A 6,184-nucleotide genomic window follows, 5' to 3' on the forward strand; every position below is an offset into this window, starting at 1 on the left:
CTGGTATGGACATGAATTGTGGATTGGCAACTCTATTCATGAAATATGGCTGAAAACTGTACTCTGTTTCTCTTATTTCTGTTCTCTGTTTCTCTGTTTCTCTTATTTCTTTCTGTTCTCTGTTTATAGAGACATCTGCAATTGCTCTGTAACTGAAACCATCAAGGATGGAATAATTCATTTTTCACAATGAAACATCTTTATGTTTACATGTATGATGCTATCATACTATCACTGTTCATTAGAAAATATTTAGAATGCAATAAAATTCAAAGAACAATATGAGGACAGATCTGAATTGTTGGAACATTTTGATGTATTTCCCCCAAGTATTTTTTACCTTTATTAATGCATATGTGTGTATCTACAGTTTTGCATAATGACTATTGCACTGTGTGTTTAGCCTCTGGCCTTCATTTTGTGACCAAGATTTCATGACACACCATGACCAATGTTATATCAGCCTTTTATAAACCCACAATGTCTTGTCTTATGCATGGGCTTGTAGCCCATCACTAACTTCTCTCTAAATGGGCCATGAGCTAACAAGTGTTTTAGAGCATGACAAGGAAAATACAGTGTCGCCTCCCCATTCTGGTTTGGCAATCACCCCACTCATCCACATAGAACTACTTCTATAACTTAACAATTTATTGCACTCTGTATATAATCAAGTGTTTTCTTTTTTTCAAGCTATATCTAGCTTTATTAAAGATACTTTTCATAAGCAGTCATGGTATATCAGGCAGGACATGGGCAGACAATTGTTAACAGTATACAACAAGTTTCAAACTCCCTTCTTCAGAGGACTACCAAAATCAGAAAGCCACTACAAAACCCAGAGGAGTCTTCACCTGCTGCTCTGAATGGGGAGAGTTTGGAGTGAAGGTTGACATTTCACATTACGCATGTTGTTTAACAGTTTTTTGCCTGCTGACCCTGACTCTCAGGAAATGCAATGAAAATGACAGAATTGTCCGTCTGTAGGTCTGCAAGGCAAAAAGGGAACTGCTGCTCTTTTGAGGGATGCCATCTCAACGGTGACTCTGGAAAGTCCAGATTGTCCAACATACTGGTAATCAATTTTGGGGGGTCAGGTCCCAACAGGTCTCTGGACTTTAGGGAGTCAAATCTGTGCTTAAAGTGGAGAGGGAGAAAAGGACACAAAAATGAATTTTAGTTTTCCCACATCACAAGGTGTCTGTGCCAAAGTGGCTAATGTGTGTCAACATCGAGGTATCCCTCCTTCCTGGAACAAAGAGGAAGTCTCTAAAAACTAGAAGGGAAAGGTGAGTTTTTTCTCCTATGTCAGTCCAGCTTTGCAGACGTTCTATTAATATCATATGTCCTTCCCCCAGAAATAACAATGAAGTGTTCTGTGTGCTAACAATATAGCTTAAGAAAAGTAAGACCAAATTCTGTATTTTAATAAAACTTGATAAAAATAGTATTTCAAACTGTACAGTCACCAGAAATACAGTTATCAAAAATGCACACACTTCCCTTGGCCTCTCCACCACCTTCAGCTTTCCATGCCTGGTCTGTTTTGGCATCTCCATTTTCTGAAAAGTTCTTCCCATCCTTGGCAGCATCAGCTTTCCCCTTCTTCTCTTTGGGTACCTTCTCTCCCTTCTTTGCAGGAGCCTTTTTAGGCTTGGGCTCTGACTCTGGAGAAGCAGGTTTGGCCAATAACCTGGTGGATCTTCTCCATGGTTAATCTTTTGCCTTGGCTTTATCTCCTTTAAAATGCCCCTCAGACTTTCTCTTGGGCATGACGGCGACTTTAGGAGACATTGGGGCTGGAGGTGGTGATGCAGCAGCTGTCCGGCTTTGGTGGATCCAGGGGTCATTCACGCCTCCTTTTCACACTACTAGGGCTCCGGAGGGGGGTTACAAAGTTTTTATATAGAATCCAGAGTTTGCTTCTTATATATGAATTGAAAAATATGGAAATAAAGCTAAAATATTATGTTGGAAATTATTTTTCCAAGATGTAGAAGCAAAGGAATAATTTGATATATACTGAGGAAAAGATATACACTGAGCCCTGGCTGGTATGGCTCAGGGTATTGAGTGCTGGCCTGCAAACCAAACAGTTTTTGGTTCAATTCGCAGTTTAGGACACATGATTTGCAGGCCAGGTTCCCAGTTAGAGGTGTGCAAGAGGCAATCACACATTGATGTTTCTCTCCTTCTCTTTCTCCCTCCCTTGCCCTCTATAGATAGATAGGTAGATAGATAGATAGATAGATAGATAGATAGATAGATAGATAGATAGTTAAAAAGGTATACACTGAAAATAAGTTTAAAATATTCTTGTGAGTATTGGGTCACTTCATGAAAATAAAATCACTCTTCTTGCAGATATAGAAGTGACTCTGACTACCCTGGAGAGAAGGACTCGGTTGGAGTGTCATTCCATACAACAAAAAGTTTTGGGCTCAATTCCCTGTCAGGGTAGAAAAGTTGATTGCGTATTTGATCCCCAGTAGGGGCACATATAAGAAGCAACCAATCGATGTTTGTATGTCACATTGATGTTTCTCTCTCTTGTTCTGCCTTTCCCTTCCGATCTTTCTAAAATCAGTAAACATACACTTTGGTGAGGATTTTAAAAACATCTATTAAAAGAAACTATTATAGGAAAGTCTATTAATACTCCAGAAATTCAGAAGATAATTTTTTGGTGTGGATAAAATCCACTTTTTAAATGTTATTATTTATTGTTTTTATTGTCCTTACTATTTATCCTCCTTATACCCTCTTCCATTCTACCCACCCCCTTCCCAGCAGGCAACACTCTATTGTTCCTGTCCATGGGTCCTTTGACTTTTGGTCTCAATGCCTCCAACCCCCAAATCCAAAAGATTGGTCAGCTTCCTCTTTATCTACAAATCTGTCTCTATTTTGTTTGTTTGTTCAGTTTAGTGAAATCATATGGTATTTGTCTTTCTCTGACTAGCTTATTTCACTTAGCATAGTGTTCCCCAGGTCCATTCATGCTATAGCACAGATAAGATTTTCTTTTTTTATGGCCAAGTAGTATTCCATAGTGTAAATTACCGTATTTATTTTATCCATTTGTTCATCTACTGATGGACACTTAACTGACTCTTTGAATTAGTAAAATAAAAAAGAAGGAAGTTCACTTCTAAATATAATGATGCACTTTATTTTAATAATTGTTTCTGTACAGGAAAAGAAACCATCAGCAAAATGAAAAGGGCACCTATTGTATGGAGTAACATATTTACCAATGATACATCTGACAAGGGGTTTAATCTCCAAAGAATGTGGAAAACTTATACAACTCGACACCAGAAAGTCAAACAACCCAATGAAGAAATTGTCAAAGGACCTGAATAGACAGTTCTCCAAAAGAGAATATACAGATGGCCAGAAGACATTTGAAGAAATGTGGGGGCAACTTTACCCACAAAGTACCCCCGCCCCGCCATCTCCCACAGAAGAAAGTAAACACTACGAAGATATGATCTGCTTGGGGAGGAAAGGTGGCTAATCCCTCAAAGGGGAAGGGCCAAGAGCCCCCTGCTCAAGGGGCTTTTATTGGGTTGTTTTGCACAAGAATACAGGCAAGGATCAAACAATAGATAGCATTCAAAGAACTATGAGGGCTTATTCTCAGTCAGGGTCAGATAGCTAACGCGCCATAAAACTTTGAGTAACAAACTTCTTGCTTGGACCCTTATCATTTAAATGAGAGAATTCTTAACAAAGCAGGTTTCACAGGATTTTAACATGTTCTTTCTTAGGCCCGATCACCCAGGGAACCCACCCTTTCCAGCACAGGGCTGCACTGCCTTCCCCTTCATAAGTTTTTAGGCTTAAGTGGATTAGAGCCAGAAAGTGCTTTTCCCAGATGGAAATGGGGACTTGGGCTATGTCACAATAGCTGGGGTATGAGGGTCCATCTCTCCCTCTTTGTTGCAGCCCCCTGAGTCCTTCCATGATGGCCTCCCAAGTGATCATGTCTGACTTACGTTGCCCCTCTGTGTGTGAGGAGTCTTACTTGTCATGGACATCAACCATGCTTTGGGGGCAGGGGAGTAAGCTGAGGCAGCATTTGTTACCAGAGACCAGCTCTGTCTCCTGTGGCTCGAATTCCAGAGATCACTCACTCAGTCTTAGCCATGGGAGGCAGTTACAATTCCTGAAACCAGGCAGAGTGGTTCCCAACAAAGAAATATTCAGTGTCACTAAAGCACAATGATGAGATGTCATCTCACACCTGTCAGAATGGCCATCATTAATAAATCAACAAACAACAAGTGCTGGTGACAATGTAACAGAAAGAGAACCCTTGTTCACTGTTGGTGGGAGTGCAGACTATGCAGTACTATGGAAAACAGTATGGAGTTTCCTCAAAAATTTAAAAATGGAATTGTCTTTTAACCCAGGGATCCCAGTTTTTGCTCATCAAGATGCAAAAATAAGGGCCCTGTTGATAAGACCATGCTATAGTCTTTTGGGTAAAAATTTGACAGTCTAATATATATTGGTGCATACTTTTGGAAAAATTCCACAAATTGCATACATCAACTATGTACAGATTTTACTTGTCAAGTATACTTCAATAAAGTGGTTTTCAGAAAAACACATACATGGAAAATGAAAAAGTGTGTTTTTAAATAACACTTAAATAACAGAAAGATAAAAAAAAATCCAGATTATGTACAGGAAGAGAATATAAATATAAAGGAAATTTTACCATTCTACCTAAGTTCTAGTTTGCCACAAAATTTATCAATTCTTAGCTTTACAACATGTCTTGTAGAATATAAAACAAATGAGTTAAGAATTTAAAGAATTTAGTTTTAATGACCACAAGAAGCCTATAAATATTGAGAAAAAGACAATAAATTTTAACATACACAGAATATCAAAAGGAAGTTTACTGAGCTTTATTGCCACATCACAGAAAGGTAAAGATTTAAAATTTTTAGAAAGTGGCCACTAAAGATATATCAGTGCGCAAAGATTTTTAAATTGATGAATTTACAAAATTTCAGTTCCAAAACATTCTATCATGAAGGTCTTGACTTTTTGCCCATATACCAAAAACACATTCATCTCTGAATTCAATGACAAATACTAAACATGTCAATATGTACAGAAAACTGCAAAAGATAAATACGAAATGACAGAAATCTTGTTTATTTATGTAATAGATGCACATACCTACTTTCATAACCAGTGATCTAGAAGAACACGTACAAAACTGTTAACAATTGCTAAGGTATTTCCATTTCCTTAATTTTTCAAAGTTATCCAAAACTTCTTCAATGTTAACATATATAGGTCTGATTCCAAAATTGTAAAATGCTTTTTAAATTGTTGTTCTAGTACAACTGTCTCCATTTTTCACCCATTACTCCCCCGCCAGCCTAGCCATCCCCACCTCCCTCCCCTGATCCCGTTTTAACTTGGTTTTGTGCATGTGTCCCTGTAGTTGCTCTGTTTTCCCTTAGTCGTTTGTGTGTTTGTCAATAAAATTAACCCAAACTAATTTATAAAACATAGGTGAATAATCTTTAAGAGAAAGCCATTGTGCATTAAAAATATTGGAGGAATAGAAATATGCTAATGGTAATGGTCAGCATTTATTAGTACTGCCTTAAATAATTTAGTATTTATTATAATTGTAGGGACCTGGATATATTAATTATCTTGTGCAGTTGTGGAAATGGAAATGTCAAAGTTTCAGTGATTTATTAAGGCTTACACAACTAAAATAGGGGGAGATATAGAATATAAATCTTCAAATGTTTGGCTCCAAAGGCAGTGCTCCTAATCACTGTGCTACATTTCTTCTCTATGTAATACATGATGTGGTTTCTAGAATTATTTTCAGTGTGAAAAAACTGAGCTCTGGTTCACAACAAAATTCTCTGTCATTGGAGAATGCATGGTAATTTCTGCGCTGTATTTTAAAATACGAATTTACATTTTCTCATTTTGTGGATAAGTTGCCCATAAAAACAATGGACCTGTTTTTAACACATATTTTATGGCTTGTAATTATAATATGAATTCCAAGGGACGTATTTTTGGAGATGTCCAATATTATATTTGATTAAGTATAGGATGGTTCAACAGAAATACAAACAAGTACAAGGACTTCATTGCTTTTTGGAGAGAACAAGAAAATACCCCACAGGAAAGG

At 37.5% G+C, this 6,184-nt stretch overlaps 1 pseudogene; it reads right to left on the bottom strand.

The window, feature by feature from the left end:
- Positions 1-1,141: 1,141 nt before the first annotated feature.
- On the bottom strand, positions 1,142-1,773 carry LOC118981087 (non-histone chromosomal protein HMG-17-like; annotated as a pseudogene).
- Positions 1,774-6,184: the final 4,411 nt, after the last annotated feature.

Source organism: Sturnira hondurensis, unplaced genomic scaffold (genome assembly GCF_014824575.4).
Source record: "Sturnira hondurensis isolate 20B ecotype Veracruz unplaced genomic scaffold, ASM1482457v3 Scaffold0023464, whole genome shotgun sequence".
NCBI lineage: Eukaryota > Metazoa > Chordata > Mammalia > Chiroptera > Phyllostomidae > Sturnira > Sturnira hondurensis.